The sequence below is a fragment of the Fopius arisanus genome, unplaced genomic scaffold (genome assembly GCF_000806365.1).
Source record: "Fopius arisanus strain USDA-PBARC FA_bdor unplaced genomic scaffold, ASM80636v1 scaffold00182, whole genome shotgun sequence".
In the NCBI taxonomy this organism is placed as follows: Eukaryota; Metazoa; Arthropoda; class Insecta; order Hymenoptera; family Braconidae; genus Fopius; species Fopius arisanus.
In genome coordinates, this window is record NW_011887921.1 from 125,275 (window position 1) to 139,087 (window position 13,813).

The following is a 13,813-nucleotide window of genomic DNA, read 5'->3' on the forward strand; positions in this document are numbered from 1 at the left end:
GAACGAAGGTAATGGTTTTGGCCGTGTTTTCGGATATCGATAGAATTGGGTTAGGGTTTCGAGTATTCGCTGAGGCCATAGAGAAAAAATCATTACAATTCATAATCTAGAACAATTGGAATTGTTTCTTAGTATCCACAACCAAAAAAGATACCAATTTTCTAAAAACTTACACACACACTCAAAGTGTATATCCGTGTGATTGATCAAACTTTCGGAATTGTTGCACACCTTCCGATGGAAAATATCGGGAAAAGTTTGAGGACAAAAATGTTCTATAAATCAAGAGCCACAAAGTTATCACAAAAAATATTTAAAAAGTCAAAAGACAACATTGCTATGTGTCAATAAAATTACGATGGAAAATTCACGAAAAATATGAAATAAATTGAGTTTGGTGCAGAAGACAGAAATATGAAGAAAAAAATGGAAAAAGTTAGAATAAAAAAATGTCTACTATTGAGTCACTAAATACGTTCAACATTTAGTTGCTAATAACTTGTAAACAAACATACAAATTCAAAAACAAAAAACTCCAAAAAATAGTTGACCAAATTCTCGATACAACCAGCCGTAATTTTAATTTTTAACACTAGAAAACATGCCGTCAAGAGCTAATAGACAGTTTTTCAAGGTCAAATATATAATTGTGAATATTTCCAAAGATTGCAGAGATAAAAGTCTGAAATTTCGTGTCAAACTATCGTAAATCAAGGTCTCTCAGACACGGTAGGAGGCATTCGCCTAAGTTAACAATTAACATTGTTATTAACAATTGAAATGTTATAAAAATTCGAAAAAATGCTTTTATCATCAGAATCATGTTACTAGCACAAAAATAGACTCAAAAATGAGTTTTGCAAAAAACTCAAAAACCAAAATCAATACACAAAAGTGAACAATCATAATACCACAAGGATACAGTAAGGAAACATTTGAGCCATGGTGACAATCAAACACAAAATTTGTTCGAAAAACAATTATTTTATTACGAAAAATAGCATAAATAATTTTACAATGCGTTAAATGTTAAAATTTGAATTCGCACAGGCATAATGGGTGCCACAGTATTAGCTATGTGCCATACCTAATACATAGGGCGAAACACGACGCGTGAACCTCACTATTAGGCAGCAAGTCTGCACGTTCAACGCAGTACCCCCACCCATGCGCGCCAGAGACACTCCGTGCGCTACGACTTTTCAGTCTATGTATCTCCCGATGCCAGAGCAGACAGTCAGTTCAACGTCAACGCTCGGAACCGCCGGTCATAAGCTCAGAAGAGCTCCGTGAATTATATTAAGAGTAACCAGTTCGGACTTAGTAAAAAATCGAGAATTGTGAACTTAGAATTTTTCGGTGTTCTGTCCTCTTGGACTTAGAATTTTTTTGTGTTCTGTCGTCTTGGACATAGAAATTTTTCGTGATCTGTCTTCTTGGATTTAGAATTTTTCGTGATCTGTCCTCTTGCACTTTGCAAATTTTCGAACAATAACATTTTTTTTTATGGTTGACAATTTTTCGTGCAACTTACTTCCAACTTAAATTCATTGTAAATTTTATCAGGAAGATTTTCAAGCCACAATTCCAGATTAAGAAAATATATTTTTTTCTTGTTGCTTAAATTCATAAATTCGTTACGATTTCGACGGTGCATTGTACTGATTGCGGGCTCGGTCGCGAACTTTGAATGCAATTTGAATTAAATTGTTCCCATTCGTTTCTCATAAGTGACAACCCTTCTCACTTTTGAGAATTAATTCCCATCCTATCCCATCCTATCAACCCCGCTCGTTTGTGGATCAATTCCGCGAGCCTGCGGCTGATACAAGTTGACTAGGGAGAGTCGTGGCTGACTGGCTGGACTGGCGTCGGGATGACCCGATGCGATTCTGGTGAGGTAAGTCCCCGTTCTTCTAGGTCAACTATCAACCCCGCTGTTTTCGAGGACAACTAACTGGCCCATTGGGGACGGTCTGTCGACCTCAGGATTCTGCGGCTGATTCCTGTCAACTCCGCTTTCTCGTGGGTCAATTAATCGTCCCTTACGGATGGTTTATTGGACTTGAAATTTTGTGGTTGACATCTCTCTCAATTTTCGATTTGATTATTCCACCAATAGATATTATTCCTCATTCCAATAGAAATTATTTTTCCGAAAAGAATATCGCCCGTTCTTTGACGATGCATTCTAGGTCTAAATTCTAAATAAATGGATAAATGAATAACTAAATAAATTCTCGTGAGCAACTTATTCATATTAGAATACATTATTTAGCAACTCCAAGTGACTGAGTTTGAATCTGAGATCTAATACAATAAAAGACAGAAGAAACTAAACGTGAGTGTGTGTCCAAGGAAACTTTCTCCGGCCTGTCAGAGAAAAGGCTGAAGTTTTCGACGATCTACATCGCCCATCATCCTAGAGCAACAACTGATTCGCCGTTCCATAGTCGAGTCGCCACCAAAACGGCCAGGAAAAATTTAAAGGTGAGTCTAGTGATTACAACCATTATTTTCTCTATCCCGGAGGTCGGTTGATACTCCAAAATTTAGAGTTCTTTTGAAACTAATTGTTCGGTTCTCGCGAAAAGCTCGGAAAATGCAATAGAGCGCGTGCGAATTGTGTAAACTTAGTTTCGGCAAGCTTAGTGATTTTCGGCTACCGCTCGACGAATGTCGCTTACCTTAGGCTTCCCTAAAAATTAAAAATTCGCAACATGATAGTGCACTTTAATGAATCAAAAAAAGAAACATTCCATCCGTCGGAAAATCAAATTCTAATTTCTTTTATGGTTCGATCTAGTGAGAATTCGTAACAAAAATGGTGCTAAGTGTGGGGTTGTTTTCACTATTTCCGCCCAAATTTTTCCCACTTTTGACTCGGTAATTTTATCCTTTATTTCAATATCAGAACGGTCACACTACGTCGGATTTAAGCTTTTACGTGTCTCAGAATTATTTTTTTTTTTGCAATAGAATGAATATTGAAATTTTCAATCAAAATGACAGCATTCAATCAAAATTCAATTTCCACTACATTGATCTAAAACCTAAATCATCAACATTCCATTTTTACTGAATGAAGAATTTATTGCTCCATTTTTTCCGGAAAAGTAGTCGAAAATCACTTCTAGTACTTACTTGAGCTTCATTTTACTTTTCCTAAGAAATTTTATGTTTGATAAATTTTGTTGATATTCGCGATTCAAAATGCCTGACACCGATATCTCAGACCAGGAGGGAGCAGATGCAATGGAAGAAGCCAGCGAGCTTAGCCGTCAATTATCCGAAAAACTTAAACTTATTGAAGAACAATCCGAAATAATTCATGAATTACGAAATACAATGAAGGAATTGAGAGAGGGCCAAACGCAGACCAGTCAGGCTCCGTCTGAAAGCGAATTCTATCGTCCCAACGTTTTTGATCAGACGTCACCCGCTGGACAGGTTGTGTTTGAACAAATATCACTGCTCGCTAAGCAAATTGAGAATTTGAAACGAACCAAAGAAAATCCAGAAACATCCGTAGCGGTGAAAACCTGTGAAATATCTCACGAATCACAGTAAAAGATGCACTCGCTTACATCCCGACGTTCGATGGGTATAATATTAGCGTCACTCAATTTATGAGATCTTGCAACCGAGCTTGTTCAATGTTGAACCAATCGACCGTACCAATGTTTCTCGCCCTCGTTCGTCAAAAATTTACCGGACGCACCCGAACAAAAAAACGTTTTATCGAAAAATAGGGAGGAATAAAGGATTTATCGTCGATCTCTGCAGGCACCTCGAAAAGAAGTTTTTGTGCGCTGACCAGCCTACAGCATCACTGGATTATCTGAAACCAAAGAATCAAAATCCTTTCTTTAGTTTATTAGTTTACCTTTCAATTGAAGTCGAGTTTTTTTTTAATTTTTCAATTTTTCATTTTTTGAATTTTTTGTACCGTTTTCAAGCCAAAATGACGATTTTAGACGAAAAAATCGACCTATTTGTTATTGTAAAATTGTTAATAATTAAAATTTTAGAAAAAACTCGACGTCATTCGAAAGCTATATATATGTAGAATATTTGTACAAAATTTCAAAACGATCGATGCAGTAGTTTTACTGTAGGCTGGTCACCGACTTTAAAAATGACATATTTGGGAAAATCGATTCAAAGTTTTGTACACTGAAAAAATGAAGATATCTTGAAAAAACCTGGATTTTTAAATAAAATACGTACATGTCATCATCGATGCCAGGTCCATACAGTACATTGCTATCATCCAGGTTATCTAAAGCATCTTTTTGCTCCTGTCTGCGTAAAACTCTGCCTTCTTTGGTCTCGCGAGCAGCTCGCTCGTCCGCTTTGCTGATCCGAGAAGAGTCGGTCGAGCGCGCCTGCGGCCTCAATCTTTTTCTTGGACGGCTTATTCTTCGGCCGCTCTGTTTACGTCCTTCTCTGCCAGTTATTTTCGGCATTTTTTCGATGTTAAATACAAAATCGCTAAGAAAATGCTACGAAATCGGGACAAGAGTGAAATGACGCAGATATGTGCTCTCCTAAGCGTTCAAGTTTAGACTGAAATATATATTCTACATTGCAGGATACAATATACCGTACATATTTTAGTTACCTGAAGATATTAAGACCAAAAGAGGGGACAATATCAATACAATAGAGACTGAAGCAGCTCCCTAAGTTAAAGGTACCGTTATTCAACCTGCTGTAACTTCGTTACTTTTTCTCCGAATGACCCAAAATTTTAACACAATATTCTTGAAATGTTGATGGTTCAGAAAAAAAATTTTTAAAAAATTAAAAAAAAAACTTGTCAAACCTTCCCCCCCCCCCCCCCCCCCCCCCCCTTAAGGAAAATTATCAATTATTAATAAGGAAATTATTGAACTCCATGGTATTACGGACAATTTCATCAGAACTCTCGGTGCCGCAGTTATTAATATTCACGAGCATGCAGTGAAATTCCACGTTGTTAACAATGACTTCCCAATTGTTCAAGCGGATATAATCGGTGCGCAATTCTTCCACGAATTTCGAGCAACACTATCCTACGAGTTTCTGACCTTTTCATTTCAAAATGTGGTAATGGAAATCACCTATGACGATTGCCAATCGATCCCCAAAAATTCGTCCTGTGCATTTACGGTCAGACTAACAAGGGACTCCCCATCCGTGGGTCTTGTCCCCGATATTTACATTTCGGACAAGGTTTCAATATTAGGAAGCCCAGAACTGAATATTGACGGAATAACTTCAATCCGAGCCATTAATCGAAGTGATCAGGATTTGATCCTTCCTACCCCAATAGTTAAAATGGGGCAATGTAACTGGCTTAAAAGCATGCAGGAAGATGAAACACAGACTGATCTAGATGAAATAGAAAAAGAGTTCCTGGCGGAGCTACCTGATTCTACAATTGAAAGGCTCAGTTATCGTAATCGAAAGGCCAACTGGTGTGTCTTTTCGCGGCCCCATGCCTCGTCAGTTGTTATAAACTGAGTTTCGACAGATAATCTCACCCCAGAACGCGCGAATACCCTCATGACTATTGTTATGTTCGGAGAATTTTCGCGTCGAAGGACATTGATTTTTCGATCATAAGCTGGAATTCCTTAATTAATATTCTTGGACGACGCTGGATTTTCTTTTGTTCTTACCGTTGGTGATTTTCAAAATAAACTGGTTGAATGAATGGATGAAAAAAATAAGAGATTTTGGATCGTACAACCTTGCGTTTTATTGGTGCGCTTAGATTGATTTACATTTATTGGTGAAAATAATTGGAACTTTAAGGAATCCCTTGCAATCTTTGAAGGTTCTCTTGGGGATTTTACAATTTGATGGTTACTCACTGCGATCGTTTCTTATTTCTTAAAATGTGAATTCTTGGGGTGATTCCACCACGTTTCTCTGCCAGATGACAATCAGTACACTATCACAGATACTTAGGTGGAATACTTGTCTTTCACTTAGTTGCTTTGGTGAATTTTTATTTATTAATTTGAGTCCAGGCTCTCAATAGTTTTTCATAGTCACTTAATAGTTAATTTTGATTCACACCCACCATCGACAGTCACTACTTGTTCCCTTAATCTGCAAGAGGTTATTTACTCTCTGTTTAAGGATTCTGTATCCCCGAACAATCGTTAATTTATGTTCCCTACTATTATTTGGGAACACTCCGAAAATTTAATTTAAGATTAACTCCGAAATATTAAATAAAAGTCGGACCGATTCCAATAATTATTCCGCCAGGAAGTTGTAGCTCTTTCGGGAGCGGGATTTTTCAGACTGGTGTTTTTCGGGAGACTGCTCTATTTATTTTTACGAGCATTGGGAAATTCATTGGAGTGGGAGAGGTGGTGTGATTGCCACCTCTTTGATTTCGAGTTTGATGACCTGGCTCTGCTTGCTAGGGAAAACTTGTAATTTGCTAAATTTTCGTTGGAATGGCCTCTGTGGAATGCGGCGTTGCACATTCCCCTGAGGTCATTGGCGGTTTTTGTGTATTGCCCAACTTCCGTGGCGGTGGTTCATTGACCTTGGGTAGTTTAATATAAATTGAATTGTTTAAATAATCTGGACATTACAGCCCCCGCGGAAAAAATCTCTTCTATTTTGGATGGGATTTTGTCGGAAGAATTTATTATTTTTTAAACGGTTCCGGTTCGCGCGTTAATCTTAAATTTGCGGGTGTCGGTAATTAGGTTTGTGACCTAATTAGCACGATCAACCGTGTCGGTAATTAGGGGTGTGACCTAATTAGCATTGTCGACCGTGTCGGTAATTGGGTCGTGTGGCCTAATTAGTATGTTAATGTGGCCGGTAGAGCCACTTGGTCATTAGGTCAATTGTCTAGGGTGAGGTGTTAATCTGTCACCCATCTTATTTCCGGTCTTGGTGGAGCGACAGGTGGTGAATTGTTTTTTGTGATATTTGTGTGTGTTATGTAGTTTTCGTGACATGGTAAGTATAATTAAAAAGTTTTTGGATAATTAGTTGTTAGTTTTAGTGAGTGGTTTTATTTAATTTTTGTTTATTGTTTTGCTCCAGGTGCGTGGCTCCAAACGGGAGTGGAAGAGGATGTTTGGCCGTCAGCCTAGAGCGAATTTGTTTAGAGTGGATTGTGGTGTGCCCATGGGACTTGTTGAGTATGTGGGACTTGTTGTGGGCCCTGTGAGCCGAACTGGAGGGCGGAGATGAGGAGGTTGAACGTGGCCCTCCAGTGCGATATTGAGGACGACAGCGCCGTGGACTGGAGGCGGTTGAGGGAGTTCGGGCTGGACGTCCGCTACAAATGCGAGAGGTGTGGAAGGGTGCGGGTTCTGGGAATCAGGAGGCCCCCTGATGCTATTTTTTACTCCGCTTTCTCACTTGGTTTTACAAATTCGCCAAATTTTCTTCTCCTGCGTTATCGCCTCCTCTCGACTGGCTGGAAGTCCACGAGTCAGTCCGAGATTCCAGATTTCGATGTCAATGGATGTGCCCAAAATTGTTCCAGATATTTAAAGTTTCAACTCTTCCAACTATTTTTCACTTCTGTGGGATCAATGAATTTATAAGAAATTTTCGAATAGGTGGTTAAATTTTCCCTTGGATGAGCGAGGTGGTTTTGTCTTCCCTTTTTTTTTTTTAAGATTTTCACGCGTCGGACGCAGCAAAGAATAGACTGGAGCAAAATCGAAGGATCTGTGAAGCGTTTTAATAATTCTCGTGGGGTTTCCAAGCGGTAATAGCCCTTTTCGAGGCCACTAGGGGTCCACTTGTAACCTCGGCAAAATTATTAGAACGTTTATAACCGGATCCAAAAGGTTTTGGTTGAGGAAAAGTGTTGAAATTAATTTGAAGCTTCATTACTTTGGGGTCTGTTAATTGAACTGTTTGACATGAGAATCAATGGATGGACTTGTCCAAGCTACCCCCTGTGCGGGAAAAGCGGCCAAACAAATCACCATTAGCTCGACTAGTATAATATCTGTCTACGGATTCCGCGAGACTTGAGAGACATATCCCCAGCCATAAGCCGCAAATAAATTATGGCAAGAATTTTAAGAATCGACAGTCCGGTAAGGTTCAGGTTCAATTATTCACTGAATTGAATGCACCAGTTTTATTTCACTAAATTTATTTCACTGAATTTTAATTTGTTTATAAATCAATTGAGTTGACATTTTAATTGGAGTGGAACGAAAAGATCAAGAAGCTTCCAGTCAAATCTTTAGTGCGCTGCGGAAATTCGTTCGATGTTGGATTAATTAATTAATTTGGTTTTGCAATTGGGAAATTAAATGGGTGCCCTGAAGGGGCCCCATGATTTAAATGGGCTTATTTAAAGCTTATTGAAGCTTATTACCGGTTGACGAAATAGATTTGAAATTTCACTGAGTCTCGCGTCTCGACCGGTTCACTGCTTCTACTGTTTACTGTCTGACTGGTAGCAGCTAACTGTTTACTGTCTGACTGCTGGTCGTTCACTGTGATCTTTTCGTTTTACAATTTTTGCAAAATGATTTTTGCGTTTCGCTGCGCAGGCCCGTCCGCGCAACATAGTAGGGGTACCAATAGGATTCTGGTGTCCTAAGTGGGAGGCGATAGTTCCACCTCTTCATTCTGCTCCGAGCGCAGTGTACAAGTGTGAGAGAGATTACCTATAGTTATCTTTGTTCAATGCATTAGGAACTATACATTATTATATATTCGCTTTTGAGTACTTTACATTACTGTTATTATTAACAATGTTGACAATTGTGGAATTTGAATGACATTATTATTGAATCATGCGCGTTATTCTCTCTCTTTTGAAATGTCGATCGATAAAATCGATGCATTTTTAGTGTTTATGAATTTTTCAATGTATATCTTGATTATGTTTTGTTGAATGGATGAATTATTATTGATTTTTCGTATTTTAGCTTCACATTTTTGGAATGATTATGTTCTCTGTTTAACAATTTTTATTTCGTAATGCATAAGCTGATTATGATATTGGAGATTCTGATAGTTCTTTCTCTTCCATAGAACTCTGGAACTTCAAAGCTTTGATAAAATTTCGGGGATACTTTCCTCGTTGCCGCGGTTCAACCCTGCCCTGCCATTGCAATTTAATTAGGCTAATTAATAAATTGTTTTTTTCGGGCTACGCTCGTCCCGGTTTGTATTTGTATTTTGTAAGAGTAAGTAAATAGTTATTAGTTCGAATTAACTAGCCGTGCCAAGGTGACAAATTCTGTTACGCCTCCCCTACGTAATATCTCATCTTATCCATTCTTTTATTCTTTTTCTGAGTCCGAAATATCAAAGTCGCTTCCATCGTATTCTTCTTATTTTTTTTCATTTTCTCTGTTTCAGGCCTTAGACATGCCTGAATAAAATTCAATTATTATTTATGTAATTAATTGTGTTTCTGTGTCAGGTCTTATTTACGCCTGAGGAAAATTTATTTATTATCATTGAATTATTTGCATTATATTTGAATCTGTGTCAGGTCTTACACGTGTCTGAATAAAATATATCTGTGTCAGGTCTTACACGTGCCTGAATGAAATTGAATTATTATCATATTCATTAATTGAATTGTATTTGAATCGTTGTCAGGTTTTGCATGTGCCTGAAGGAAATTGAATTATTTTCATATTTATTATTTGAATTATATTTGGTGGCAAAGAATTGGAATTTGACAGTTTTTAACGTATGTTTTCAGGAGATCGTCCCTCGTTATCGCGGTTTTTACCCTGTCTTAATATCACAGGTCAGTTCGTTTATAATCATTAGGTTTTCTTGTATCTGTGGGCTCCTTCTAGGTCCCGAATTATTTGTATTTCGTGGGCTCCTTACTGGTCCCGTATTTATTTGTTTATTTGTATTTGTTATAATGATTGTATCAAACTTAGTGACCCGCGACACCAAGATGATAATTTTTGGTTAGACTCTGTGGACATAATTATTTACTTCTTTTATTCCTTTAGCTGGTTGCCTTCCATGTCCTCTTATTATTATAAGGCATTTGATAATTTTAATTACTATTTTGCATTTTTATTGACATTCCACATTCGATTGAATTCGCTTTTGATTTTTCTCATGAAATTGGGATTGCATTATAATCATATTTTATTTAAAGCGTAGTATCATTGATACTTGTGAATTTTTATCATTTAATTATGTTTTAATTGCATTTTAGTAGTAGCGATAATAGCGAATTTTATAATTGAATTATATATTAGTTACAGATGCGGTGGTGTTGTAGTTGCTGCTTGAACAGTAGAGCGGCGGTTGTTCGCCTCTGAATGTGAGATAGAAGTCTATAGCCTTTATGAGCTGTGGTGGAACTGTCACCGGTGGTTTGACAGCTGGGGTTATGTTGCCCATGGTAAGTAGTGTTTACCTTCTTATTTTATAATTAATGTATTATTTTCATTTGATTTATTTACATAATCGTCTCTCTCTTTTCATAGGTGTGTCTGGGTTGTTCCAGTATGCAGGTTTCGTCATTATAAGGGTAAGTATGCAAATATTTATTTTATTAATATTTAAACTATCTCTAACTTGTATCATAATTATTTTCAGGTATCTTTTTTTTTTTCAAGGGATTGGTTCTTGTGTTGGAGCAGTCGAGTGGAAGACATGGCTCTCATTTTTGAGGGCACTGAGCTACTGGAGGGCACCTCGCGCAGGGCGGCTGTTCCACCGAGGGTGCTCCTTTCTTTTTTGGCCTCATCTTGGGGTCCCCATTATCCAACGGTGAGCTGTTTTTTTTTTCAAATATTTTTCTTCCCTTTTGTTTTAGATTGATCAGTGGTGGGACATGTCCCTGGAGTGGTATCGTCAGTTTTTGCGATACCTTAGTCTAGAGTATATTTCCTACTCTGATATTTTCTGCTGGTCTCATCATCAGGAGGTAATTGCGGATGGAGCCCTGGAGCTGTTGTTGGCTGCCTGCCCATCCAGGTTTGAGGACCAGGTTCCAGTTGAATTAGAGGATGTTGCCGTGTTTATGGAAGCAGCGGCCCCTGCCGCTTGAGTTGTTAAATTTATTCGACATGGGTTGCATATGTATTTGAGGAATATCTATCCGGTAATAAAACCCATATTATTCTTAACTTAGTTTTACTTCAATTAAATTTGCCCTGATATCTTTGTCTTGCCACTTTTTGAAGGTGTATTAGCTACGTGTAGTCCACCGTAACGAAGGATGGAGTGTGGTTAGCGTTATTGGGGGAGCTCTGTTTGTCTTCTGATGCTGGTAGTGCTAGTAATCTTTGTGTTGTTGACAGGGTTAATTCTGGCATAGAGATGGTATGGATTGGTTCTTCCTGGAGCCCTCGGGGGTGGGTTCGTCGGGCAACTGCTCTTACGGGTTGCTGTTTTGCTCTTTTGGGTCTTCGACTTCCTTCTTCGGATCCTTTTTTGTAGGCGCCGTACCCTACAGCGGCCATTACGAGGTTAAGCACCCGGGTGATGGTCCCGTTGGTTGCTGTGAAGATTCTATGGTAATAAGTCTCTTGATGGTGTAGGCCGATTTTTTCTGCTTCATCAATGGTTTGTTGCAGAGAGTCGTCAAATAGGTGATCCTTGGTCATGTCGGATAAGACGTACTGTTTCAAAGTTGACATAGGGTTCAGAGGTTTAGGCAGGCCGCTTAGGATTGGTGCTATTTCTGAGATGTTGATTGTTTTAGATATTCCAAGGATCACTGGAAGTTGGTATTCCACCAGTCCTGCGCCCTCAAGGATAGTCGTAGAAGTCTCTGCTGTGCAGTTCGGGTTGAGATGAAGCATCCCTGATCCGTTTAATATCACGCTATCTGCGGGTTGGTTATGGCAGGTAATTTCGAGTCTTTCTGGCTCGATGGTTGAGTATAACCATCCCTTGCTGCTAGCGAGTCGTGTCCACTGGGTTTCTAGATTATTTGTGATCTTCACGTTGCAATCCTGGTAGATTTTCGGCGTCAGTTCCACATCAGTGTTGGTGAGTAAGCGGTATTCGCAGCTGTTGCGGCTGCCGGCTTTCCTCAGTGGTATTCCCTTTTGACAGGCTAGGCATTGTTCCAGTGGAATGCAGGTTTTTAGGTAATCCTCGTCGAAGTGGGTGTAATAGGTGCCATGTTGCGAGAGTGCGATGTATTTGTTAGTTGATTCAATGGAGGCGGGAACGCTCCGGTTTCCTTGGATTTTCTGTGGGACCTTGCAGGGGACTATCTTTATACAGTTCCATTTGGTTCCTGGAGATGAGTGGTATCTCGATTATGATTAGAAATTTTTTGTCGTGGTATGCCGTTTGTACATCACTGATTTGGCTCAGCAATGCCAGATCGATTTTCTCCCTTGCTATTGGGAAAATTGTATCAGGTGTTGACCTCTCGATCTCTTCTGTTACCCTCGTTAGTTGATTGGTGTTGATGAGGAGAGGGTTCAGGATACCGTGTCTGGCATCTTCTATGGCTGCCACAGTTTTAGCAGCGGTTTCAACGTATGTTCGAGCTCCATATTCTGCTTCCTTGGCGATATTCATGAGATGTTCGAGATGTTCGGTGTTGTTCAACTGTTGCAGGAATCTGTTGGATTGAGTTATTATTTTTCTCATTTCCTCTTTCGTTCTCCGTATCCTTAGGATGTTATTCTCATGATTCATCTTCATAGTGTCGATCTCCGCCTGGATTATATGGGTTGCGTTTCCAATGAGATGTGTGATCTTCCTCTGGTCATTGTATATATAGTCAATTTCTTTTGTGATATGTTCATGGTCATTGTAGTCCATGGTGCCGAATAGCTTTCTGCTTATTGAACCGATGAATCCTAGGAGGGGGGATCTTCTTGACCGATCATGGATGTGTTCTTGTGGTGCCTCCAGGATTTTTGCAAGCTGTCCCTGCGCGTGTCTGAGTTCCCTGTTGTAATCATTCATGATGGCGATCCCTAATGCCTTGTGGCATTCTGTCTCAGGTCTTAATTGCCGGCATTCCTGCAGGAGTCCGTCAACTAACTGTGTTCCTGGTAGGGACAGTCCTGTTAGACTTGCTAGATCGATGGTAATTAAGAGGCGCCAGTTATTATTGATCATGCGGAATTGGTCAATTTTTTCATAGTACAGGCCTGGATTATGAGGGATTGGATGTAGTTGGTATACCCCAGCGCCTTCCGTTTTTTGCGTCCTTGTGGTCCATTGCAGTATTATCCATAGGATGGTACTGGAATATTTCATGGTGATGTTGTGTTCCTGTTGGAGAAAGGGGAATGGAATTTTGTAGGATTACATACTCTTAAATTTTAAATGGGGTTGAGTGAATAGCTGTGGTTCAATATGGCCTTGAGCTTAGTGCTTTGTTAGCTGGTTACAGATGGAGCTCAGATCCCAACTTCGCTAGCTCATCCGCTCGTTCGTTGCCATGTATTTCCTTGTGTCCTGGTATGTAGGTCAGTTGGACATCTAGCTGCTGCATTAGTTGGTCTAGCTGTTGTAGCAGTTGCTGGTTTACTACTGGTTTACCCTTGGAGGTTAGCCATCCGTTAGATTTCCATTTCGGCAGGTGTTGAGTCATGCAGCTGGTCAGATATTTGGAGTCCGTGAGGATGGTGATTCTTTGAATGTCATGTCTTAGGCAAATTTTGCATGCTTCAACGGCGGCAGTGTTACGTATTCCCCCGAATTTCCATGAAAAATAATAAATTTATTTTCTACGGATCGTAGGGAAATTACTGATGAAGTTTGAGACAAATTTGACGAGAATTTAGGGAAGCCGTCTTAAAGCAATAGCCGCCGAGCGGTAGTCGACCGTCGCTTGACTTGCCGTTACTGGGTTGGGTTTGAA

At 39.3% G+C, this 13,813-nt stretch overlaps 1 long non-coding RNA gene across 1 annotated transcript; it reads left to right on the top strand.

Moving 5' to 3' along the window:
- Positions 1 to 1,254: 1,254 nt before the first annotated feature.
- On the top strand, positions 1,255 to 10,353 carry LOC105272465 (uncharacterized). The gene is made up of 3 exons (XR_892767.1): positions 1,255 to 1,305; positions 2,279 to 2,490; positions 10,230 to 10,353. It is a non-coding gene; the product is annotated as an uncharacterized lncRNA (long non-coding RNA).
- The last annotated feature ends 3,460 nt before the right edge of the window (positions 10,354 to 13,813 follow it).